Raw genomic sequence first — 26,697 nt, 5'->3', positions numbered from 1 at the left:
TGCATAATAAAAACTTCTGCCTCCCCTTTGGCAAGGCTAACTTACTGAATGTAGTCTGTCTTTCCAACAAAGGCTCATAATGATTCAAGTTTGGTCTATATCATAGCATTGTTGGGACATCACAGAATTTCTCATAGGAGAGGATCACTGAGAAGTTCTCTGGACACTAAGGGAGATGTGTGCTTTCATAAAATAGAGCCCCCTGACCTCAGATATTGAGCTCCCAAACTGGTGATTGAAATAAACCTTTCTCTCAATTATACTTACTGCCTTTCATATTTTGTTACAGTGTTGAAAATTCCTTGTGAGGAGCAATGTACCTTGCAAGTTAGTGGAAGACCAAAACAGGAAAAATATGCTTTTGCTCTTAAGATGTTAAAAAGAAGTTCTTGCAAGTCCTGTTTTAAATCCCAGTTAAAGAATAAGTTTTTGTTCAGTTCTGAGCCCCATTTTTTAATGGGGTTATTTGCTTTTCTGGAGTCCACCTTCTTGAGTTCTTTATATATATATATTGGATATTAGTCCCTTATCTGATTTAGGATAGGTAAATATCCTTTCCCAATCTGTTGGTGGTTTTTTTGTCTTATTGACGGTGTCTTTTGCCTTGCAGAAGCTTTGCAGTTTCATGAGGTCCCACTTGTCAATTCTCGATCTTACAGCACAAGCCATTGCTGTTCTATTCAAGAATTTTTCCCCTGTGCCCATATCTTCAAGGCTTTTCCCCACTATCTCCTCTATAAGTTTCAGTGTCTGTGGTTTTATGAGAAGTTCCTTGATCCACTTAGACTTGACCTTAGTACAAGGAGATAGGAATGGATCGATTCGCATTCTTCTACATGTTAACAACCAGTTGTGCCTCAGAACTGAACAAATAATTCTCACCTGAGGAATACCGAATGGCAGAGAAGCACCTGAAAAAATGTTCAACATCCTTAATCATCAGGGAAATGCAAATCAAAACAACCCTGAGATTCCACCTCACACCAGTCAGAGTGGCTAAGATCAAAAATTCAGGTGACAGCAGATGCTGGCGAGGATGTGGAGAAAGAGGAACACTCCTCCATTGTTGGTGGGATTGCAAGCTTGTACAACCAGTCTGGAAATCAGTCTGGTGGTTCCTCAGAAAATTGGACATAGTACTACTGGAGGATCCAGCAATACCTCTCCTGGGCATATATCCAGAAGATGTCCCAACCGGTAAGAAGGACACATGCTCCACTATGTTCATAGCAGCCCTATTTATAATAGCAAGAAGCTGGAAAGAACCCAGATGCCCCTCAACAGAGGAATGGATACAGAAAATATGGTACATTTACACAATGGAGTACTACTCAGCTATTAAAAAGAATGAATTTATCAAATTCCTAGCCAAATGGATGGACCTAGAGGGCATCATCTTGAGTGAGGTAACACAATCACAAAGGAACTCACACAATATGTATTCACTGATAAGTGGATATTAGCCCAAAACTTAGGATACCCAAGATATAAGATACAATTTGCTAAACGCATGAAACTCAAGAAGAATGAAGACCAAAGTGTGGACACTATGCCCCTTCTTAGAATTGGGAACAAAACACCCATGGAAGGAGTTACAGAGACAAAGTTTGGAGCTGTGATGAAAGGATGGACCATTTAGAGACTACCATATCCAGGGATCCATCCCATAATCAGCTTCCAAATGCTGACACCATTGCATACACTAGCAAGATTTTGCTGAACGGACCCATATATGGCTGTCTCTTGTGAGACTATGCAGGGGCCTAGCAAACACAGAAGTGGATGATCACAGTCAGCTATTGGATGGATCACAGGGCTCCCAATGGAGAAGCTAGAGAAAGTACCCAAGGAGTTAAAGGGATCTGCAACCCTATAGGGGGAACAACATGATGAACTAACCAGTACCCCGGAGCTTTTATCTCTAGTTGCATATGTATCGAAAGATGGCCTAGTTGGCCGTCACTGGAAAGAGAGGCCCATTGGACTTGCAAACTTTATATGCCCCAATACAGGGGAATGCCAGGGCCAAAAGAATGGGAATGGGTGGGTAGGGAAGTGGGGGGGTATGGGGGACTTTTGGGATAGCATTGGAAATGTAATTGAGGAAAATACGTAATAAAAATATTTAAAATTAAAAAAAAAAAGAATAAGTTTTTGAGTTCTTGCAAACTATGGTTTCTATTTGTAATTGAGAATAAGAGAAAGTATCCAAGGAGCTAAAAGGGTCTGCAACCCTATAGGAGGAACAACAATATGAACTAACCAGTACCCCCCAGCACTGTGTCTTTAGTTGCATATGTCGCACAGGATGGTTTAGTCGGCCATCAATGGGAGGAGAGGCCCTTGGTCTTGTGAAGATCATATGCCCCAATACAGGGTAATGCCAGGGCCAGGAAGCAGGAGTGGGTAGGTTGGGGAGCAGGGTTGGGGGAGGGTATAGGGGGCTTTGGGGATAGCATTTGAAATGTAAATGAAGAAAATATCTAATTAAAAAGAGTTTAAAAAAAGAATAAGCTTGTGTTTCTTAAGTTGTAAACTGCCTGCAACCCCATTCACATGATGTATATTGTTGCTTTTGTTCCTTCCCTTTTTATTATATCTTTCTAACAATGTGCCACCAACTCCCCCACTTCTGTGAACACCTTATTCTCCTACAAAAAGGGACTTCAAGAGGCCAGTAGGGACTGCTTTCTCAATTCTGGACCTAGTTTGAGGCAGTCATCTGGCCAGTCCTGTGGGTACCCCAAATGCAGCATGTTTTAATTAGACAATTGTGGATTTGATATTTTTTCCTCATGACTCTCAGATTTAACATCATACCACTTTCACTTTCCTGCAGTTATTTATTTTAATAAAAAAATCTTAAAAGAACATGGGTAAATCAACATTATCATCAATTTATAAAGTGGAGAATGAAGTTCATCTACTCCAATTATACAACCACATAAAAAGAAAGGTTATCATAACATTAATTCACTTGTCACAATACCATGACTCAAGGAATATTTAGAGCTAACTGGTATAATGTTTCATAAATATATTTACATTCTTAATCTTCTTTGTCAGTAATAATTTCCCCATTTCATAACCTATATTATATCTGTGACTAAATCAAACATCAATCTCATATTCTCCTGCAGAACCAAGAACATCCTCTTAGTACATAGGAACACAAACCTCATATCCTTTGGTCTACTGCTGCTGTTTATTTGTGAGACTGAACTTCTAAACCCTCTACCTAGGCAATTTGAAGGTGGCTGTTCTGGAAGCACACTGGCAGCTTAGAACGTATTCCTTCAGCAATCTAAAGGTGTTGTATGTGTGTGCTTTGTATATATGTATATATGTCTCTGTGTGTGTATGTGTGTATAAATAAATAAATTTATTTATTTATTTATAAAATGATTTTGCTTTTGCGTTATCCTGGGGTTTATTAATTTGTAGGTCCCACTAATTTGCCAGTAGACATATCTCTATCTCTACCTCTATATCTTTATCAATCTATACAGAGAGAGAGAGAGAGAGAGAGAGAGAGAGAAATTTCATTTTCTTGATACTATTTCCCTTATCTCTCTTGGTGGAATATGTAGAGGTTTTGAACATTAGATTTTCACCTGCACAATTGATACTGAGTAGTCACAGTGTGTCATGTGTCTGTCACCTCCTTTTGCTTCCTTCTTTCTCAGGCAGCGTAGCAGATAATATTCTGTTCTGAAGTTTTATGATGACATATTTTTCTCATTTGTTGGTGGGAGAACACTGAGCCTTTGAAGTCTGGAAATTGTATCTAGGTTCAGGAAATCAGCTTGCAGTTATTATTAGTGATCATTCACCTCTGATTGCCTGCTGACCTGTTGGGTACTACAAATCCATTGTCCAGCTGAAGGTTTTTGTCTCAGTCCTCTCTCCCCTCTGGATGGTCTGTACAACCATGCTTCCAGAAAATACTTTCACTGACTTCTTATTCTTTAAGTATCACTTATTTTATTTCTAATATCTTTTGAATTTTTCTTTTTTTATTATAGTATTTTATTTTACTTGGAGAATGTGGTGTCTACCAACTTGAGGACATTAGAGTTTTTCTAATTCTTCCCCACCCCCACCACCCCAGTCTGCTGTTTTTTGTTTATACTGCTGTTCCTCTTTCATGGAAATAATTTTTCTTCATGCTTTAGAGGATCCCCATATTAGTGGAATCTACAAATTAATAAGCCCAAGTATAACCCACAAATAAAACAAAACAATCACATCCCAATGTCTATTTACTGAAAGAAGTATGTCTGTGTCGGCAGTTATTTTTCCTCTACGTTCAGAGTCTCCAGAAAAGTCTCCTGTTTTCCTGAACTCCATACATGAGACTGTCTTTTATAATTCTAAGAGCCAAGTTGTAAAGATAAGTTAAGGTCTTATTTTTCAGTAACCATACTCTATCATCCATCTATCTATCATCTATATCTTCCTCCCCTTCTATTCACCATTTTCTGGGAACCCCAGAATAGTCCTGACCAGAGTCCATCATCCTAGCCAATATTTGATTAAAGCTTGCTTAATTTTGGCTCAAAATGTAGAAATTGTCTTTTTCTCCAGATTCTCAGGTTTAGCAGAGTGAAAGAAGTCTTGAGTTAATGTGCAAGCATAAGATGAGTCCTGAATGGATGTGTATTATTACAAGGGACCAACCCCTCAGACCCACAGGAACTCACAAAACGTTTATGAGGCTATGTCAGGAAATTGGCCAACCTTTGCTCTAGTATGTATATGAATATGTTGTGATTCTAGGTTGTTGGATAGTTCATGACTCCCCATCCGAGAAAACATCCTGCTTCTGGTTACTCTGGGTGGTTAAGGGTTCTGTTTATCATTCTTATTGTATTTAAGGTTTGTGAGGAAGTGAAGACAAAAGCTATGTTAACTATAAGTGTATTCACTGTCCCATCCTTTAGTCATGTGGCCTCTACCTAGCTCTTCTGCCAATAGCTTAGCCTTGAGGCCATCACCTTACTGTTATTACAAAATCCACATAATTGCAAAATCAAGAGAGTATTATACATTTGCATAAATTTAGCATTTCTATAATCTTTTTTTATCTCTCCTTTTCTCACAGGAAAACTCATTGATGTTGCAAGATAAAATCAGAGAGGATGTAGGGAAAGAGGGAAAGGTTTAGTCAGAGAGACTAAGTTTAGCTACAGAATTATTTTAAAATGCAGAAAGAGAAGATTAATGATGACAACTAAGGATTGAAAGAATGATAGTATTTTGATGAAGATTCAAAACATTCCCAGATGGAATAATTTTGAAAGGTTATAAAAGAAATTTATGAAGGACTTGGTTTACATTATTAAACTGATCATCCATATAATGATTTTCAAAGTCTTAAGTCAATATTAATTTTTTCTTTAATTCATAGTCACTGATAATTGGTGCTTCCTTGAATGACATGCTGCATAATTTTTAGAGAAAAGGGGGTATTTATAATGTTTTAATTTATGATGTTCAGATCTCAATACAATGTTCCTGGCATGAAAATATTTAAACATCTCTAGCATGGAAATACTAACCAAATACTTTTTCAAATGTAGTAAGGACCAAAGGAAATTAGACTTAGAATTTGTAATAAAAGGAAATTAGTTTTGTAGGGTTTTTCTTTTTCTTTTCTTTTTTTTAAACAGTTTTTTCTATGAAAATAAGTCCATTCATCTGGTGTTCAGCCTTTGAGCTCCATGGCAATCTCCCAATCCTACATGGTTTCAATGGACATTTTCTTTTCTCATCACATGCACAATAGTTTAGTTGCCAAGTAATTGATGCTATGTATCAAATCATGATTTTGTGTATGCAAAGCAAATACAATGTTGCTGAGCTACACTGAAGCTGCAAACAAATATTTTATGCAAATCATTTGGACTAACTCTTCCTCAGATAGATCCTAATATATATGTGTGTAAAACAAAAATTCAAATCTAGTTTTCTTTGCTTTTGTTCTGATCACATTCAGAGATATCTGCTCACCCCTGCTGTCATTGAACATCCACAATGAATTAATCAAATCCAGTAGGCTAGAAGATGGTTAGTGTTCTTGATTAGATTTATAGTCATAATGAAACTAACTGTCAAATGTGGTAAAAAATAGAGAAAATGACAACTAAGGCAGACTGAATATAAATGGAAACTCTTCTCTTAAGTTATTGGTTTTGTCCTCAGTATGACACCCCTTACCAAAAGACTGCTGGTCCAAGGGCTTTTGACTAGATTGCCATATCTCTCCAGGCTCAACCAATTAAGCATCACTCTTCTTGCCTATGCTGTTATGTGAAGATAAGAGATATACACAGATTCCTACATTCCTTCCAAAGAAGAATAAGTACTTATTTTGTTCTTTAATATTTACTCTCCTGCTGCATCTTCAGATGTCTTATTCCTTTACTCTTTGTTAGCTAAAGAATAATTCTCAAGATCTACTAACATTCATCTATATTATACCAGTATGAAGCCCCCTTGATACTTGTTATTTCTCACATCACCAAGAAAGAGGGTGACTCCATACAGCAATAGCTATGCTGCCTTGAAGTGAGATTGAAAGTTGGCACCAAGCTTTATCTTTCTGTTTTACTATACCTTGGTACTACCTTTTCTTTCTTCAGAAAAATCAAATTATTTCCTCTATCTTAATGACAGTTATCAAAGCTTTCTACTAAGAAAGCAAAACACAAATTATGTCCATAACAAGGTATCACAATTTGATGACAATTCCCAAGTTATTTACATTTTCACATGGGATAAATATATTGTCACATAAGGAATGTATCTCTGTAGGTGAAACATGATAAATCAGGTTCATAAGAGAAATTTCCTTTAGAGAATGAAACTGCTGCCTTCCCACTGTACAATGTGAACTACAAATGTATTACAGCAAAGTAATGAGTGGTGACTGTCCCTTGCTGAGTTCTTATAGCATGATGAAATGACTTATAAATATACTGTATCCTTTAATTTATTTTAAAAAAAGTTTTATTCTTCTCTTTTCTCTACTGAGGAAACCAGGGGTATTTAGATGCTAAAGTGGTCAAAGACACACAGCAAATTAGCAGAGTTTGAATCCAAGCAGTCCATGTCTGGAGCCCCAATTCTCAACCACTGTTCACCCTCTTTCAGAGGGGCAGTTAGATCTACTGATGGTTGAGGTAACTGGGATTCCTTTTTTAAGTAAATTAATTTATAAGAACAGACTAATATGGGAGTTCCTTCTCAATAATGACAGTTGATGATGAAAGCATCTCAGATGGCAGGATGCCTGTTGAGTACTCACAGATGTTTTGGGTAAAGGATTACAGGGAATCAAATATAGTAATGAAATCTGCAAATGCTTTAATATTTATTAAAATAAAGTAATAGCAAAATCCCTTAACTAAAATAGCACTGCATCTCCACATTTAATATTAGCTCAACAACTGCTCTGATATTAATCTCTACTTATTTTGATTGATAGAAACATTTCAAGCATTTAGGTGAGTGGGCCCTGCACCTCACCCAGTTAGCACAGGAAAACTGGCTCCAGTGGTATGAGTATAGGTAATCCAGGTCAAGGTCATGAGAACATGAGAGCAAGAGGGCTGACCCCCACTCCATTGCTGGCTGCAGCACTGAGTGAGGTAGCCAGGGCAGCGATGGAGAGACTTGTCTTGCTGATGTGGGTAGTAGAGAGCTGGTGGGATGACAAGTTCAACTATAAACCAGGCCAAAATGCAGGGCTTTGAGTTGGCCTGCTCCAACATCTACCCTACCTGTGATCTGCTGGAATGTAGAAGTGTATTTAGAATTGCTAATTACTAAATTATCCTGATATGCAAACACATGTGCACAATAGTCAAAAATAACACACTTGATGGATGCTAGACATGCATAAATTAATTTTCTTATCATCACATCAAAGGGTTCAAATTATTTGAGAGTAGTCATCTGAACATAGCTGAGCAGTGTTGAAAACTCACTTACTTGTCTCTTATATCAAGTTAAATCAAGGGTCTATGATGACAGGTGAAGTTTTATTGTTAGAGATATCAGGCTACATTGGAAAAGGGAGGACATTGTTAATTTGTCAAAGGTCAGATTAAGTTTGGGTAGAAGTAAATAAAGTAGCATGGTTTTGTATGCAGTATGATAAATACATATAAAAGATGAACACAGAAGACAACTGGATGGATAGAGTAGAGAACATTGAATATTTCTGTCTATACAATATTGCCAGGTTTTTATTATTAACCTGTTCTATGCCAAAATTTATGTTGTACCTTATATACAATAGGGAGGAACGTAGAAACATAATATTCTCTGATATGTGTGAAAAGCTGAGGGTATTTCGGCTTTGCTGCTTTTGCATGTTGTTTTTTATTATTGTGTGTTCAGACATTATAAAATGTACCAACCTTGAACACTGCATTTTGCTTCTTTCATTTCATCTAGAAAATAAAACAAGAAGGAAAAACATGGTTAGGGCCAATTAAGTCAATGGAGATAGTAAGTGAGGCATGTTGTTAAAAAAATTAATAAGGTTTTCCCACTTTACCATTGACAAAGGACAACTCTTAACTGTGTAGGAAAAAGCACCTGATAAAAATTTTCAGCTTTAATAATTTAAACATGTTTTGTGCCTTTCCTGTCTTGTGATAGTTTGCTTCTGTGAAAATTTGCTGCTAAAGCAATTATGGAAGTGTTTAATAAAAAGTGATAAAACTAAGTTAATAAGCAGAAAATTTACGAGGCAGAGATGGGAGGGATTTCTGGCGCTCTCTGGTCAGCCAGTTTAGCCTTACTTAAAGAATTCCAGGCCAGCAAGACTATCTCAAAAAAAAAAATGTGTAAGCAATGTTTAAATCAACTCATGTAAGGGTGCCATGCTATCATGGTACAGTTTTTTTCCATAAATTTTGGCAAGACTATTTTCAGAGGACATTCCATTTACTCTCCTCCTGAATTCTGATCAGAATCAAGCTTTCATATCTTTCCCTACTCACAACATTACTCCACCCAACCCCTGCCTTCCTCGGTAATCAGTTCTCCTTATGGACCAAGTGATCACTGTGCTGTTTATAACTGTTCTACATTCCTTATGGAAATTGTGATTATGATGCTGAATATTCAAACTGCAAGCCACTTTTCTCAGGGAAATTGTAATTATGATAATGCAGTATTTACCCAAACAATGTGTTCAAGTCATTGTTCTCTTTGAAGAATGGGAGGTGAGAGAAAAACGTTGAAATAAATCAGCCTTTGGGATCCCAGGCATGTCTCCAGGCAAATGAACGCTGTTATTTACAATGTATCACTATCAGGTTTACATGTGTCATACTTGCAGTACACATACAATTCATAGGGATATGTCTAAGTTATATAAGTTCAACTACATCATGAAGTAAATAGTATCCTAATTTTGTAAATGAAAAGCTTGAATGTTTTGTTCAGCATCATGATCTGAAGACTTACATTAATACATATAACACCACTTTACTAATGTTCAAAATTTGCTTTTAAAAAAGTAATTAATTTATTTTGAATAAAAATAATTTGGTGGAATGAATCTCAATACTTAAGCTTATAATAATAGATACAGAAGTAAATCCCATTCTCATAATAATATTTGCACAAGAATTGCTAATAGGAGCCATCTTGGTTCCCGGATCCCACTGACACTAGTCTGGGGAGAGTGTGGACTACAGAAGCTAACAGCTTCTGAGACAGGCGGGAGCCACAGAACTTCTGAGGTAGACCCCATTTTTGGCTCCAGACATTTGGGCACATTCCCCGCCAGAGGAGAGGTGTCCACCCCTCCCGGGAGGGCTTTGCCAGAGCATCTGGGGGAGCCATCTTGGTTCCCAGATTCTGCCCAGGCAAGTCTTCAAAGGTGAGAGGGTAGACTACAGAAGCTAACAGTTTTGTGGACAGGCGGGAGCCACAGAGCTTCTGAGGCAGACCCTGTTTCAGGCTCCAGACATCCCAGCACCTTCCCTGCCAGAGGAGAGGTGTCCGCCCTGCCCTGGAGGGCTTTGCCAGAGCACCCGGGGGAGCCATCTTGCTTCCCAGATCCTGCTAGGACTAGTCTGCACAGGTGAGAGTGAGAACTACAGAAGCTAAGAGCTTCTGGGACAGGCCCTGTTTCAGGCCTTCATCTTCTGACAGGAGGCAGGTCCCAAGGCCAGATATCTGTGCACCTTCCCTGCATGAGGAGAGCTTGCCTACAGAGAATGCTCTAACCACTGAAACTCAGGAGAGAGCTAGTCTCCCAAGTCTGCTGATAGAGGCTAACAGAACCACTAGAGGAACAAGCTCTAAACAGAGACAACTATAACAACTAACTCCAGAGATTACCAGATGCCGAAAGGCAAAGGTAAGAATCTTACTAACAGAAACCAAGATCACTCACCATGATCAGAACCCAGCACTCCCACCTCAGCCAGTCCTGGACACCCCAACACACCCAAAAACCTAGACCCAGATTTAAAAGCATATCTCATGATGATGGTAGAGGACATCAAGAAGGACGTTAATAACCCACTTAAAGAAATACAGGAGAACTCTGCTAAAGAGTTACAAGTCCTTAAAGAAAAACAGGAAAACACAACCAAAGAGATAGAAGTCCTTAAAGAAAAATAGGAAAACACATACAAACAGGTGAAAAACTGAACAAAACCATACTAGACCTAAAAAGGGAAGTAGACAAAAAAAAAAAAAAAAAAAAAAACCAAAGTGAGGCAACACTGGAGATAGAAACCCTAGGAAAGAAATCTGGAACCATAGATACAAGCATCAGCAACAGAATACAAGAGATGGAAGAGAGAATCTCAGGTACAGAAGATTCCATAGAGAACATCAGCAGAACAATCAAAGAAAAGAAAAATGCAAAAAGATCCTAACTCAAAACATCCAGGAAATCTAGGACACAATGAGAAAACCAAACCTATGGATAATAGGAGTAGATGAGAATGAAGATTTTCAACTTAAAGGGCCAACAAATATCTTCAACAAAATTATAGAAGAAAACTTCCCAAACCTAAAGAAAGACATGCCCATGAACATACAACAAGCCTACAGAACTCCAAATAGACTGGACTAGAAAAAAAAAAAATCCTCCCAACACATAATAATCAGAACAACAAATGCACTAAATAAAGATAGAATATTAAAAGCAGTAATGGAAAAAGGTCAAATAACATATAAGGCAGGCCTATCAGAATTACACCAGATTTTTCACCAGAGAATATGTAAGTAAGAAGATCCTGGACAGATGTAATACAAACACTAAGAGAACACTAATGCCAGCCCAAGCTATTATACCCAGCCAAACTTTCAATTGCCATAGATGGAGAAACCAAAGTATTCCACGACAAAACCAAATTCACACATTATCTTCCCAAGAATCCATCCCTTCAAAGTATAATAATAGAAAAAAAAAATACAAGGACAGAAACCACACCCAAGAAAAAGCAAGAAAGTAATCCTTCAACAAACCTAAAAGAAGACAGCCACAAGAACAAAATGCCAACTCTAACAACAAAAATAATAGGAAGCAACAATTACTTTTCCTTAATATCACTTAATATCAATGGACTCAACTCCCCAATAAAAAGACATAGACTAACAGACTGGCTACAGAAACAGGACCCAACATTCTGCTGCTTACAGGAAACCCATCTCAGGGAAAAAGACAGACACTACCTCAGAATGAAAGGCTAGAAAACAATTTTCTAAGCAAATGGTCTAAAGAAACAAGCTGGAGTAGCCATTCTAATATCTAATAAAATCAACTTCCAACCCAAAGTCATCAAAAAATACAAGGAGGGACACTTCATACTCATCAAAGTTAAAGTCTTCCAAGAGAAACTCTCAATTCTGAATATCTATGCTCCAAATGCAAGGGCAGCCACATTCACTAAAGAAACTTTAGTAAAGCTCAAAGCACACATGGCACCTCACACAATAATAGTGGGAGACTTCAACACACCACCTTTATCAATGGACAGATCGTCAAAACAGAAACTCAACAGTGAAGCTAACAGAAGTTGTGAAACAAATGGATTTAACAGGTATCTACAGAACATTTTATCCTAAAACAAAAGGATATACCTTCTTCTCAGCACCACATGGTTCCTTCTCCAAAACTGACCATATAATTGGTCACAAAACAGGCCTCAACAGATAGAAAAATATTGAAATCATCCCATGCATCCTATCAGATCACCATGGACTAAGGCTGATCTTCAATAACAACATAAATAATAGAAAGCCAACATTCACGTGGAAAGTGAACAATACTCTTCTCAATGATACCTTGGTCAAGGAAGGAATAAAGAAAGAAATTAAGGACTTTTTAGAGTTTAATGAAAATGAAGCCACAACATACCCAAACTTATGGGAAACAATGAAAGAATTTCTAAGAGGAAAACTCATATTTCTGAGTTCCTCCAAAAAGAAACTAGAGAGAGCACACACTAGCAGCTTGACAACACACCTAAAAGCTCTAGAACAAAGGGAAGCAAATTTACCCAAGCAGAGTAGATGGCAGGAAATAATCAAACTCAGGGGCGAAATCAACCAAGTGGAAACAAGAACTATTCAAAGAATCAACCAATGAGAAGCTGGTTCCTTGAGAAAATCAACAAGATAGATGAACCCTTAGCCAGACTCACTAGACAGCACAGGCACAGCCTCCTAATTAACAAAATCAGGAATGAAAATGAAGACATAAGAACAGATCCTGAAGAAATTTGAAACACCATCAGATCCTTCTACAAAAGGCTATACTTACCAAAACTGGAAAACCTGGATGAAATGGACAAATATCTAGACAGATACCAGGTACCAAAGTTAAATCAGGATCAGGTTAATGATCTAAACAGTCCTACATCCCCTAAAGAAATAGAAGCAGTCATCAATAGTCTCCCAACCAAAAAAAAAAAAAAAAAAAAAAAAAAATCCCAGGACCAGATGGGTTTAGTACAGAGTTCTATCAGACCTTCAAAGAAGATATAATTCCAGTTCTTCACAAAGTACTCCACAAAATAGAAGCAGAAGTTACTCTACCCAATTTATTCTATGAAGCCACAATTACTCTGATACCTAAACCACAGAAAGATCCAACGAAGATATAGAAATTCATACCAATTTCCCTAATGAATATCGTTGCAAAAATACTCAATAAAATTCTTGCTAACCGAATCCAAGAACACATCAAAACAATCATCCATCCTGAGCAAGTAGGTTTCATTCCAGGGATGCAGGGATGGTTCAATATATAGAAATCCATCAAAGTAATCCAGTATATAAACAAACTCAAAGACAAAAGCCACATGATCATCTTTGTAGATTTGGAGAATTCATTTGACAAAATCCAACATGCATTAATGATAAAAGTCTTGGAAAGATCAGGAATTCAAGGCCCATACCTAAAGATGATAAAAGCAATCTACAGCAAACCAGTAGTCAACTTCAAAGTAAATGGTGAGAAGCTGGAAGCAATCCCACTAAAATCAGGGACTAGACAAGGCTGCCCACTTTCTCCCTACCTATTCAACATTGTACTTGAAGTCCTAGCCAGAACTATTCAACAACAAAAGGAGATCAAGGGGATACAAATTGGAAAGGAAGAAGTCAAAATATCACTTTTTGCAGATGATATGATAGTATATATAAGTGACCCTAAAAATTCCACCAGAGAACTCCTAAGCCTGATAAACAGCTTCAATGAAGTAGCTAGATATAAATTTAACTCAAACAAATCAATGGCCTTCCTGTACACAATGGATAAACAGGCTGAAGAAGAAATTAGGGAAACAACACACTTCTCAATAGTCACAAATAATATAAAATACCTTGGTACAACTGTAACTAAGGAATTGAAAGATCTGTGATAAGAACTTCAAGTCTCTGAAGAAAGAAATTAAAGAAGATCTCAGAAGATGGAAAGAACTCCCATGCTCATGGATTGGCATGATCAATATAGTAAATATGGCTATCTTGCAAAAAGCAATCTACAGATTCAATGCAACCCCCATCAAAATTCCAACCCAATTCTTCAGAGTTAGAAAGGGCAAGCTGCAAATTCATCTGGAATAACAAAAAAACTAGGATAGCAAAAACTCTTCTCAAGGATAAAAGAACACCTGGTGGAATCACAATGCCTGACCTAAAACTGCACTACAGAGCAATTCTGATAAAAACTGCATGATACTGGTATAGTGACAGATAAGTAGACCAATGGAATAGAATTGAAGACCCAGAAATGAACCCACACACCTATGGTCACTTGCTCTTTGACAAGGGAGCTAAAACTATCCAGTGGAAAAAGGACAGCATTTTCAACAAATGGTGCTTGCACAACTGGCCGTTAAAATGTAGAAGAATGTGAATTGATCCATTCCTATCTCCTTGTACTAAGGTCAAATCTAAGTGGATCAAGTAACTCGACATAAAACCAGAAACAGTGAAACTTATAGAGGAGAAAGTGGGGAAAAGCCTCGAAGATATGGGCACAGGGGAAAATTCCTGAATAGAACAGCATGGCTTGTGCTGTAAGATCAAGATTTGACAAATGGGACCTCATAAAATTGCAAAGCTTCTGTAAGGCAAAAGACACCATCAATAAGACAAAAAGGCCACCAACAGGTTGGGAAAGGAACTATACCTATAGTAAATCAGATAGGGAACTAATATCCAATATATATATATATATATATATATATATATATATATATATATATATATATATATATACTAAACTCAAAAAGGTGGACTCCAGAAAATCAAATAACCCCATTAAAAAATGGGGCTCAGAGCTAAACAGAGAATTCTCACCTGAGGAATACCGAATGACCAAGAAGCACCTTTAAAAAATTCAGCATCATTAATCATCAGGGAAATTGCAAATCAAAACAACCTTGATGTTACACCTTAAACAAGCCAGAACAGCTAAGATCAAAAATTCAGGTGACAGCAGATGCTGGTGAGGATGTGGAGAAAGAGGAACACTCCTCCATTGTTGGTGGGAATGTAAGCTTGTACATCCACTCTTGAAATCAGTATGGCGGTTCCTCAGAAAAGGGGACATAGTACTAGTGTAGGATCCTGCAATACCTCTCCTAGGCATATATTTGCAGAATATGTTCCAAGTGGTAAGAAGGACAGATGTTCTACTATGTTCATAGAAGCCTTATTTATAATAGCCAGAAGCTGGAAAGAACCCAGATGCCCCTCAACAGAGGAATGGATACAGAAAATGTGGTACATTTATATATAATGGAGTACTACTCAGCTATTAAAAAGAATGAATTTATGAAATTCCTAGACAAATCAATGGACCTGGAGGGCATCATCCTGAGTGAGGTAACCGAATTACAAAAGAACTCACATGATAGTACTCACTGATAAGTGGATATTAGTCCAGAAACTTAGAATATCTAAGATATAAGATATTATTTGCGAAATACATGAAACTCAAGAAGAATGAAGACCAAAGTGTGAACACGTTGCCCCCCCCCCTTTTTTTTTTTTTTTGAAAGTTAAACAGAGAGTTTATTTCAGACATGAAATGGGGGAACCAATGTCTCCAGTTTCCAACTCCTTACCAGTATTTTACTCACTTCAGAAGTATGGTGTAACATTTTAATAAACAGCAAAACAAAGGAAGAAAAGAGAACTGAGATAGATACTGGGCACAGAAGAGGAAAAATATACTGAGTTCAAATGCAACTTTTGAACATTCTTTCTTTTAAGAAGAAAATATACTTAATATATTTTCCCAGCAATATCCCTAGAGAAAGAAGTAAATCATTTATTGTGACAACATAACAGGGAAAATGCTTTCAAATCAATGCATAAGGAGATATATAAAACTAATAAAATGTCTTGCACTTGAAGATGTTGATGAAATATTTGTGTTTTCAAAACAACATTTATATTAATACAATAACCAACCTTTGTTAATGAAAATGTTCCAAGATCCCTAATGGTTGTTGAAACTATACATGGTAACAAACCATAGGACTTGTTGTACACACAACATAGACATACCACACACAGATTACCGAGGGAGCTAATAAAATAAGCAGGGAAGGTAGCAAACACAGCACGGAGACAGTTCTGGAAAGAATTAATTCATGTCCTGGATGGAAGGATCTGGGCACATGAGGCAGACACACATTTCAACACTGATAATTTGCTACTTTGTGAGGATTGCTCTCAATAGTTTGGACAATGTTTGGCTGTAGAAAGCAAAGTGCAGATATTTAGAAAGCAAAACAAGCTATCTGAAAATATCTTTGAATATTAAATTTGTTTTTCTTTGTTTTCATTCTGATTTGAAAATTTATATAAGGAAGAAAGGTTTATTCATAAATAATGTGTCATTAATCTAAATTGGGATTTTTGGAACCATTATCTTCACTATTTTTTAATTGAAGATAATAATTATGTTTTTATTATTTAATGCAAGTGTTCCATGTTTGCATGTTATATGAGTTTTTGTTACTATTTTATGTACTTTTAAAATTGCTTAAATGGTATTCAACAATAGGTAGCTATCGTGTACTGCTGAAAATTTAAGATTCAAGTTAGAAAATCAGTTTTATAATCAAATTTATCACTGTGTTTATGCATAAACTAAATTTATCCATAAGACAATATCTTGTGAAATATCAAAATAGTGAGTTCTTCATAAAAAATAAGTTTAAAGCACCCAAGAATGAGTTCCTCTGGAAAGAATCATATATATGGGTATTATCTTCTAGTTTCCTAATAGCTGATTATAAAAATATATAGGTAATGTGAAAGTATATGATTTTAATACATGCTGATTATATTAGTCTATTTTTTGTTGCTATACCTGAGGATGTGCTTTGAGATTTACTAAAGTTTCTTTAATGAATGTGGCTGCCTTTGTATTTGGAGCATAGATATTCAGGATTGATAGTTCCTCTTGGAAGATTTTACCTTTGATGAGTATGAAGTGTCCCTCTCTGTCTTTTTTAATGACTTTGGGTTGGAAGTCAATCTTATCAGATATTAGAATGGCTACTCCAGCTTGTTTCTTCCTACCATTTGCTTGGAAAATTGTTTTCCAGCCTTTCATTCTGAGGTAGTGTCTATCTTTTTCTCTGAGATGAATTTCCTGTAAGCAGCAAAATGTTGGGTCTTATTTGTGTAGCCAGTTTGTTAGTCTATGTCTTTTTATCGGGGAGTTGAGTCCATTGATATTAAGAGATATTAAGGAAAAGTAATTGTTGTTTCCTGTTATTTTTGTTGTTAAAGTTGGCATTCTGTTCTTTTTTGTTGTTGTTGTTTTGTTTTGTTTTTTAATTTTTAATATTTTTATTACATAATTTCCTCAATTACATTTCCAATGCTATCCCAAAAGTCCCCCATAGCGCCCCCCACTTCCCTACCCACCCATTCCCATTCTTTTGGCCCTGGCATTCCCCTATATTGGGGCATATAAAGTTTGCAAGATCAATGGGCCTCTCTTTCCATTGATGGCCAACTAGGTCATCTTTCGATACATATGCAGCTAGAGACAAGAGCTCCGGGATTCTGGTTAGTACATCATGTTGTTCCAACAATAGGGTTGCAGATCCCTTTAGCTCCTTGGGTACTTTCTCTAGCTTCTCCATTGGGAGCCCTGTGATACATCCAATAGCTGACTGTGAACATCCACTCCTGTGTTTGCTAGGCCCCGGCATCGTCTCACAAGAGACAGCTATATTTGGGTCCTTTCAGCAAAATCTTGCTAGTGTCGGCAATGGTGTCAGCATTTAGAAGCTGCTTATGGGATGGATCCCTGGATACTGCAGTCTCTAAATGGTCTATCCTTTCATGACAGCTATGAACTTTGTCTCTGTAACTCCTTCCCTGGGTGTTTTGTTCCCAATTCTAAGAAGGTGCACAGTGTCCACACTTTGGTCTTCATTCTTCTTGAGTTTCATGCGTTTAGCAAATTGTATCTTATATCTTGGGTATCCTAAGTTTTGGGCTAATATCCACTTATCAGTGAATACATATTGTGTGAGTTCTTTTGTGATTGTGTTACTTCACTCAAGATGATGCCCTCGAGGTCCATCCATTTGGCTAGGAATTTCATAAATTCATTCTTTTTAATAGCTGAGTAGTACTCCATTGTGTAAATGTACCATAATTTCTGTATCCATTCCTCTGTTGAGGGACATCTGGGTTCTTTCCAGCTTCTGGCTATTATAAATAGGGCTGCTATGAACATAGTGGAGCATGTGTCCTTTTTACCCGTTGGGAAATCTTCTGGATATATGCCCAGGAGAGGTATTGCTGGATCCTCTGGTAGTACTATGTCCAATTTTCTGAGGAACCGCCAGACTGATTTCCAGAGTGGTTGTACAAGCTTGCAATCCCACCAACAATGCAGGAGTGTTCCTCTTTCTCCACATCCTCTCCAGCATCTGCTGTCACCTGAATTTTTGATCTTAGCCATTCTGACTGGTGTGAGGTGGAATCTCAGGGTTGTTTTGATTTGCATTTCCCTGATGATTAAGGATGTTGAACATTTTTTCAGGTGCTTCTCTGCCATTCGGTATTCCTCAGGTGAGAATTCTTTGTTCAGTTCTGAGCCCCATTTTTTAATGGGGTTATTTGACTTTCTGGAGTCCACCTTCTTGAGTTCTTTATATATATTGGATATTAGTCCCTTATCTGATTTATGATAGGTGAAGATCCTTTCCCAATCTGTTGGTGGTTTTTTTGTCTTATTGATGGTGTCTTTAGCCTTGCAGAAGCTTTGTAGTTTCATGAGGTCCCACTTGTTAATTCTCGATCTTACAGCACAAGCCATTACTGTTCTATTCAAAATTTTTCCCCTGTGCCCATATCTTCAAGGCTTTTCCCCACTTTCTCCTCTATAAGTTTCAGTGTCTCTGGTTTTATGTGAAGTTCCTTGATCCACTTAGACTTGACCTTAGTACAAGGAGATAGGAATGGATCGATTTGCATTCTTCTACATGTTAACAACCAGTTGTGCCAGCACCATTTGTTGAAAATGCTGTCTTTCTTCCACTGGATATTTTTAGCTCCCTTGTCGAAGATCAAGTGACCGTAGGTGTGTGGGTTCATTTCTGGGTCTTCAATTCTATTCCATTGGTCTATTTGTCACTATACCAGTACCATGCAGTTTTTATCACAATTGCTCTGTAGTAGAGCTTTAGGTCCGGCATGGTGATTCCACCAGAGGTTCTTTTATCCTTGAAAAGAGTTTTTGCTATCCTAGGTTTTTTGTTATTCCAGATGAATTTGCAGATTGCACTTTCTAATTCGTTGAAGAATTGATTTGGAATTTTGATGGGGATTGCATTGAATCTGTAGATTGCTTTTGGCAAGATAGCCATTTTTACAATGTTGATCCTGCCAATCCATGAGCATGGGAGATCTTTCCATCTTCTGAGATCTTCTATAATTTCTTTCTTCAGAGACTTGAAGTTTTTATTATACAGATCTTTCACTTCCTTAGTTAGAGTCACGCCAAGATATTTAATATTATTTGTGACTATTGAGAAGGGTGTTGTTTCCCTAATTTCTTTCTCAGCCTGTTTATTCTTTGTGTAGAGAAAGGCCATTGATTTGTTTGAGTTAATTTTATATCCAGCTACTTCACCAAAGCTGTTTATCAGGCTTAGGAGTTCTCTGGTGGAATTTTTAGGGTCACTTATATATACTATCATATCATCTGCAAAGAGTGATATTTTGACTTCATCTTTTCCAATTTGTATCCCTTTGATCTCCTTTTGTTGTCGAATTGCTCTGGCTAGGACTTCAAGTACAATGTTGAATAGGTATGGAGAAAGTGGACAGCCTTGTCTAGTCCCTGATTTTAGAGGGATTGCTTCAAGCTTCTCACCATTTACTTTGATGTTGGCTACTAGTTTGCTGTAGATTGCTTTTATCATGTTTAGGTATGGGCCTTGAATTCCTGATCTTTCCAAGACTTTTATCATGAATGGGTGTTGGATCTTGTCAAATGCTTTTTCCGCATCTAACCAGATGACCATGTGGTTTTTGTCTTTGAGTTTGTTTATATACTGGATTACGTTGATGGATTTCCGTATATTGAACAATCCCTGCATCCCTGGGATGAAACCTACTTGGTCAGGATGGATGATTGTTTTGATGTGTTCTTGGATTCGGTTAGCAAGAACTTTATTGAGGATTTTTGCATCAATATTCATAAGGGATATTGGTCTGAAGTTTTCTATCTTTGTTGGGTCTTTTTGTGGTTTAGGTATCAGAGTAATTGTGGCTTCATAGAATGAGTTGGGTAGAGTACCTTCTGTTTCTATTTTGTGGAATAGTTTGTGAAGAACTGGGATTAGATCTTCTTTGAAGGTCTGATAGAACTCTGCACTAAACCCATCTGGTCCTGGGCTTTTTTTAGTTGGGAGAGTATTAAAGACTGCTTCTATTTCTTTGGGGGATATAGGGCTGTTTAGATCATTAACCTGATCTTGATTCAACTTTGGTACCTGGTATCTCTCTAGGAACTTCTCCATTTCATCCAGGTTCTCCAGTTTTGTTGAGTATAGCCTTTGGTAGAAGGATCTGATGGTGTTTTGGATGTCTTCAGGATCTGTTGTTATGTCTCCTTTTTCATTTCTGATTTTGTTAATTAGGATGCTTTCCCTGTGCCCTCTAGTGAGTCTGGCTAAGGGTTTATCTATCTTGTTGATTTTCTCAAAGAACCAGCTCCTTGATCGTTTGATTCTTTGAATAGTTTTTCTTGTTTCCACTTGGTTGATTTCGCCCCTGAGTTTGATTATTTCCTGCTGTCTACTCCTCTTGGGTGAATTTGCTTCCTTTTGTTCTAGTGCTTTTAGGTATGTTGTCAAGCTGCTAATGTGTGCTCTCTCTAGTTTCCTTTTGGAGGCACTCAGAGCTATGAGTTTTCCTCTTAGAAATGCTTTCATTGCATCCCATAAGTTTGGGTATGTTGTGGCTTCATTTTTATTGAACTCTAAAAAGTCCTTAATTTCTTTCTTTATTCCTTCCTTGACCAAGGTATCATTGAGAAGAGTGTTGTTCAGTTTCCACGTGAAGGTTGGGTTTCTATTATTTATTTTGTTATTGAAGATCAGCCTTAGTCCATGGTGATCTGATAGGATGCATGGGACAATTTCAATATTTTTGTATCTGTTGAGGCCTGTTTTGTGACCAATTATGTGGTCAATTTTGGAGAAGGTACCATGAGGTGCTGAGAAGAAGGTATATCCTTTTGTTTTAGGATAGAATGTTCTGTAGATATCTGCCAGATCCATTTGATTCATAATTTCTCTTAGTTTCTCTGTGTCCCTGTTTAGTTTCTGTTTCCATGATCTGTCCATTGGTGAAAGTGGTGTGTTGAAGTCTCCCACTATTATTGTATGAGGTGCAATGTGTGCTTTGAGATTATTAAAGTTTCTTTAATGAATGTGGCTGCCTTTGTATTTGGAGCATAGATATTCAGGATTGATATTTCCTTTTTGAGGATTTTACCTTTGATGAGTATGAAGTGTCCCTCCCTGTCTTTTTTAATGACTTTGGTTTGGAAGTCAATCTTATCAGATATTAGAATGGCTACTCCAGCTTGTTTCTTCCTACCATTTGCTTGGAAAATTGTTTTCCAGCCTTTCATTCTGAGGTAGTGTCTATCTTTTTCTCTGAGATGAGTTTCCTGTAAGCAGCAAAATGTTGGGTCTTGTTTGTGTAGCCAGTTTGTTAGTCTATGTCTTTTTATCAGGGAGTTGAGTCCATTGATATTAAGAGATATTAAGGAAAAGTAATTGTTGTTTCCTGTTATTTTTGTTGTTAAAGTTGGCATTCTGTTCTTGTGGCTGTCTTCTTTTAGGTTTGTTGAGGGATTACCTTCTTGTTGTTTCTAGGGCGTGGTTCCTGTCCTTGTATTGTTTTTTTTCTGTTATTATCCTTTGAAGGGCTGGATTCGTGGAGAGATAATGTGTGAATTTGGTTTTGTAGTGGAATACTTTGGTTTCTCCATCTATGTTAATTGAGAGTTTGGCTGGGTATAGTAGCCTGGGCTGGAATTTGTGTTCTTTTAGTGTCTGTATAACATCCATCCAGGATCTTCTGGCTTTCATAGTCTCTGGTGAAAAATCTGGTGTAATTCTGATAGGCTTGCCTTTATATGTTACTTGGCCTTTTTCTCTTACTGCTTTTAGTATTCTATCTTTATTTAGAGCATTTGTTGTTCTGATTATTATGTGTAGGGTGGTATTTCTTTTCTGGTCCAGTCTATTTGGAGTTCTGTAGGCTTCTTGTATGTTCATGGGCATCTCTTTCTTTAGATTTGGGAAGTTTTCTTCTATAATTTTATTGAAGATGTTTGCTGGTCCTTTGAGTTGAAAATCTTCATTCTCATCCACTCCTATTATCCGTAGGTTTGGTCTTCTCATTGTGTCCTGTATTTCTTGGATGTTTTGAGTTAGGATCTTTTTGCATTTTCCATTTTCCTTGATTGTTGTGCCGATGTTCTCTATGGAATCTTCTGCACCTGAGATTCTCTCTTCCATCTCTTGTATTCTGTTGCTGATGCTGGTATCTATGGTTCCAGATTTCTTTCCTAGGGTTTCTATCTCCAGTGTTGCCTCATTTTGGGTTTTCTTTATTGTGTCTACTTCCCTTTTTAGGTCTCGTTGGTTTTGTTCATTTCCATCATCTGTTTGGATGTGTTTTCCTGTTTTTCATTAAGGACTTCTACCTGTTTGATTAGGTTATCCTGTTTTTCTTTAAGGATTTGTAACTCTTTAGCAGTGTTCTCCTGCAATTCTTTAAGGGATTTTTGTGCTTCCTCTTTACTGTCTTCTACCTGTTTACCAGTGTTCCTTTGTATTTCTTTAAGTTTGTTATTAAAGTCCTTCTTGAAGTCCTCTACCATCATCAGGAGATATGCTTTTAGATCCGTGTCTAGCTTTTCTGGTGTGTTGGGGTGCCCTGGACTGGGCGAAGTGGGAGTGCTGGGTTCTGATGATGGTGAGTGGTCTTGGTTTCTGTTAGTAAGATTATTACGTTTACCTTTCGCCATCTGGTAATCTCTGGGGTTAGTTGTTGTCGTTGTCACTGTTTAAAGATTGGAGCAGAAGCTGTGTTCCACTCACCAGCAGTCTCAAAATCCTGTGGCGGGGATCGTGGGTAGCTGGCAGTACCACGGTGCTGGTTCAGCTGGAAGAGGCCTGTGGTCCTACTCAGGCCAGTTTTCTGCTTCCCTAACTAATGCAGTCTCAGGTTCCGCGTGCAATTGGATTGGAGCAGAAACTGTGTTCCACTCTCCAGAAGTCTTAAGATCCTGTGGTGGGTGTTGTGGGTAGCTGGTGAGTGTCAGCCGACCCTGCGCCCTAGCTACCCCGGTGCTTTTCTGACCGGAAGAGGCTTGTGGCCCTACGTAGGCTGGATTTCTGCCTCCCCAACCAAAGCAGTCTCAGGTCCCGCGTGATTGGACTGGAGCAGAAGCTGTGTTCCACTCACCAGCAGTCTCAAAATCCTTTGGCGGGGGTCCTGGGACTTTGCCCCTTCTTAGAATTGGGAACAAAACACCCATGGAAGAAGTTACAGAGACAAATTTTGGAACTGAGACAAAAGGATGGACCATCTAGAGACTACCATACCCGGGGATCCATCCCATAATCAGCCTCCAAACGCTGACACCATTGCATTGACACTAGCAAGATTTTGCTGAAAGGACCCTGATGTAGCTGTCTCTTGTGAGACTATGCCAGGGCCTAGCAAACACAGAAGTGGATGCTCACAGTCAGCTATTGGCTGGATCACAGGGCCCCCAATGCAGGAGCTAGAGAAATTAACCAAGGAGCTAAAAAGATCTGCAACCCTATAAGTGGAACAACAATATGAACTAACTTATACCTCCTCTCCCCCCCCCCCAGCTCATGTCTCTAGCTGCATATGCATTAGAAGATGGCCTAGTCAGCCATCAGTGGAAAGAGAGGCCCATTGGTCGTGCAAACTTTATATGCCTCAGTACAGGGGAATGCCAGGGCCAAGAAGTGGGAGTGCGTGGGTGGGGAAGTTGGTGGGGGAGGGGGAGGGGGACTTTTGGGATAGCATTGGAAATGTAAATGAAGAAAATACCTAATAAACAAAGAAAAAATAAAAGAAGAACTGCTAATAGAATGCACATTTTATAAGAAGAAAATGATTTTTAAGTATACATATTATAACCATGCCACTAAGTATTCAAATTATAACTTTTCAGAATGAAGGAATGAAGCATAGGTTCAAACTCAGTTAGGAGGATTCTCCCTCAGTAGCATAGGTAGCATGTGCTTTTGATAGTCACAGCTGCAAAAAGGACTCAAGCCACAACTCTTTATATTAATAAACACACTTTGAATTTGCTATGCACAAATTCTTATAGACAGTTTAAATCTTACAACCACCATATATGTGATTTGATTTTAAGTTAATAATTTAGGCTCACCAAATTTATTTGTTCAATTTTTCAAAATTGTCATGTGTTCTTTTATTACTTGGTCAGATATGGTTGATCATGAAGAATGAGGAGGAGAAGGAAGAAGAAGAACAGGAGGAGTAAGAGGAAAGGGAAGAGGAGCAGGGCAAGGATATAGTGGTGGAGGAGGAGAAAATTAAAATTAAAGAAGGAACTAAGAACTAAGGAAATAGAGAAACACAAAATCAGGAGTAAAATATACAAGAATACAATATATAAATTAGTCTATTTTCAGAATTCATCCTTGCTACTGCTTTACTTCATACCATTTACAGCTTTAGAACTCATTCTTTTACTTCACTTTGTTTTATTTCAGGCATCTTTTCAACAAGTCCCATCTCTCTCCCACATCATTTATTTTTACCCATTTACAACAAGTACTCCATTCCTTAGTAGCTCTCATTTTTTCCATGTGCACCATTTAATAATTTGCCCCTGATTTCTTACAGAGGAAGGCTGATGAGCGATCCAATCTGATAGCCCCAGGGAGCATTACTGAACCTCAATCTTGGCACAATCCTTCAGGGCCACGAACAAGCCATTTGTTTTATGATGATGTCAGTCACATTCAGCTGAGAGACAGAAGTAATTTGTCTAGACCCAAAATGAATTCCTTAGGATAGTTGGTGGGCCTGGTTTAGATATGGCCTTAAACTCCCTATTTTAGCCATCCCTGACCTCTAGAAGGTGGTGATGACTGATATGTGCCACCATACCTGGCTAGCCTTCAGCTTTATTCACTACTATAGTCTACAGGTTGATGACATCAATATATAAAGGTTCAGAATATCACTGAAAGTCCATGGAACTTTTAAAATGAGGTAAAGCAATGGCTACATAATCACATTATGTACTCATCTCAGTATATATAGAAAAAGCCAGGGATGCTGGCCAGATAGTGCAACAGGACAGTGTTCCACAGGTATTATTTCAGGTGGAAGTATATGGCTAACTGTTGAAGCACTTGCCTGTTTGTGAGAGAGAACCTAAGTTCAATCTCTACCCCTCCCAAACAATGATGCAAGTGAGGTGTCTCACAACCTCATAAAGGTGAGATATTATCCTAAGGGTGTAAGTAAACACTCAAAATCAGTGACTCTTTTTGTTCCCCTGATTCTTCAAAGAATAGATTATGTGGATCTGGGGGAAAAAGTGGGGAAGTCAGAGTACTCAACAAAGAATTGTTCCTGTTGGTTAAGCAAGGAATTTGTTTCCCATTCCTACAATGAGGCTCTGTTTCCCTAGCTACCCTTGTTTGCAAAGGAAAGTTACTTCTATCTAGGGACATAAAAGGAGGCTCATAAATCATTAAGATGTGCCTGATTAAAAACAGACAAACATACAAACAAACAAAAACAATTATTTATTTGGCTACCCATAGCAAACAGCTGGCAGCAGAGGTTGAAGCTGCTAAGACATCAGGGAAGAATGAGGCTATGTCCATAAAGAAGACAGGGAAGCTTAGCATCAAGGTATGTCACCTGCAGTTTCATCTTTCCATGTTTGTTTTGAATAGGCTATTAAAGCAAAGCACACTACCCTATGTAAGTAACGATGAGAAGGGTTTCAGACATTTTAGCTGGTGTCACATCACAAGGATGATGACATAAGTTAATGGAGGTGCCGGCCAAACAATAGCATTCTAACATGGACAGTAGAAGAAAGATGACTGGGTATGGCAGGAATCAGCTGCAGCCTTGAGACCAGCCCAGAGATAGAGATTGTTTCCTGATATCTTCCTCTTAGATCTGCACCGGATGAGGTCCCAGCACTGAGAGAAGTGAACACATGCACCCCATCTCTAATCCAGCAACTTTCTCCAGCTGACAACTATTTGCAATAAAATAAAAAATATTTTTCTCTTAGGGAATCTCATTGTACAGCAAAAGATTTCCAGCACAAAACTAACAACTCAATAGCATCTATGGAAGCTCTTTGTGTATATATGTTTGTGCCCAGTTTTGTGCTTTAATGAGATTCCTGGGCTGGTAAATGTGTGTATCTCTGCTTCTATATGTGTTTCTTGTGCTTTTCTTTGGCTCCTTTTCTTTGATTCGTCTTTATTTTCTATTCAGGTATGGTTTTGTTTTACTCTGTTTAATTATAATTCTATAAAAAAAGATGTATTTATTTTATTTACATGAGTACACTAGCTGTCTTCAGACACACCAGACGAGAGC

General features: G+C 37.8%; 1 protein-coding gene across 13 annotated transcripts in view; it reads right to left on the bottom strand.

Moving 5' to 3' along the window:
* Positions 1-26,697, bottom strand: part of Lingo2 (leucine rich repeat and Ig domain containing 2) — a 1,228,899-nt gene that overhangs the window by 407,776 nt on the left and 794,426 nt on the right. For 12 of the 13 annotated variants that reach the window (XR_015047437.1, XM_029476375.2, XM_029476378.2 and 9 more), the window contains one exon: positions 8,427-8,459. The exons of the other annotated variant lie outside the window; for it this stretch is intronic. The gene's annotated coding sequence lies outside the window, so the exon portion shown is untranslated. The remainder of the gene's footprint in view (positions 1-8,426; positions 8,460-26,697) is intronic. 13 annotated transcript variants of the gene reach the window in all.

Source organism: Mus caroli, unplaced genomic scaffold (assembly GCF_978045245.1).
Source record: "Mus caroli unplaced genomic scaffold, Mus_caroli_1 scaffold_6, whole genome shotgun sequence".
NCBI classification, from domain to species: domain Eukaryota; kingdom Metazoa; phylum Chordata; class Mammalia; order Rodentia; family Muridae; genus Mus; species Mus caroli.
The sequence above is the reverse complement of the archived record's forward strand: the minus strand, read 5'-3'. Positions and strand labels throughout refer to the sequence as shown.